A 1384-nucleotide genomic window follows, 5' to 3' on the forward strand; every position below is an offset into this window, starting at 1 on the left:
CACACACACACACACACACACACACAGAGGCGAAAATGGGTATGGTAACATTGCACGCACACACGCACACACACACAGATGAAAAGGGGTAGGGTAACCCAATAAACACACACCCACCTACATGCATACCCACACATACATAAAGACGATGAAGGAGAGAGAGGAGCATACACGCATGAGAGAACATACAGGCATGCAACAACACACGTGACCGCCTGGGGTTGCAGTATCGACGTGAGCAATACCGCTTTGCCCGGAGGACAAACATTAAACAGCGATTATTATCTACCTGGAAAAACGGGGGGGGGGGGGGGGGGGGGGGAGAGAAAAAAAAGCCCATCCTCCTCATCCTCTGGGTGCCAATGGGGAGGGCATACTAAACAATATTCTATCCGGTGATGACAATAGTGGCCCGGGGTGGGTCAACAGCGGATGGAGCCTATTAGCCTATTAATCGATATATAATGTACCACAGGTGCCGCCCATGTGGTTCAAGAGGGGGGGGTGGGGGTGGAGAGGGAATAGTGTATCTGGACACGGTATAATTACGAAGAGCACTGTTCATTTCGTACATCCATCCAACTCCAAGTTCACTTGGTAGCTTCGGGAAGACAAAAAAATGGTATGCTTGGATAGTTCGTTGCTCTAACCAGCTGGGACATATGCAATTTGGCTAATGAAGCCACTTAGAGAATATCTCACCCTCGTGCGCAATCATTCGTGCACTAAATCATTCACCAAGGCATAGGCATTCGCACATTCGATAATGGCCAACCACCAGGACTATTAACACCAAATACACCATAGGGTGCCCATTTTTTTTTAAATAGAGCGGTTTATTCAGAATATTTTTTTCCCTTCACTTCGATATGGCCATGGAGGATAGATTTGAAACTAAGACTTCTCCATTTGTTATTCCAGCTAATGCTTTTTGTCCTCCAAGACGTAGCGTTATATGTGGATGAGGGAACTTTTGCTGCCTCCCAGAAAGCGGCTAAAAACATTTACGCACTTCCCCAATGTTCTCATGGCGCAATTACGTGAATGAATACTATAAATCAGCAAAAACTCACTAATAAATACAAAAAAGAAAACTTTGCATATAGATGGTTGAACGCAAGGCATTTTTTTCGTGCTGCTATTAAGACAAATTAAATCGAGTTTAGCGTAAACATTTGGCACATTTTTGTAATTTCTTATGAACATTATTTCTACAAATTCTTTTCATTATTGTTGTTTAATGGAAGGCCTACAGTACATCATGCAATCACAAAACTTAAAAAGTGCCTATTAGTGCATTCTGTCTCGAAACCATTAATTTAGCCCAAATGAAACAAAAATCCACTTGACCGAAAGATACCCAATACCCCCCCCCCCCCCCCCA

This window comes from Aplysia californica, unplaced genomic scaffold (genome assembly GCF_000002075.1).
Source record: "Aplysia californica isolate F4 #8 unplaced genomic scaffold, AplCal3.0 scaffold00142, whole genome shotgun sequence".
NCBI lineage: Eukaryota > Metazoa > Mollusca > Gastropoda > Aplysiida > Aplysiidae > Aplysia > Aplysia californica.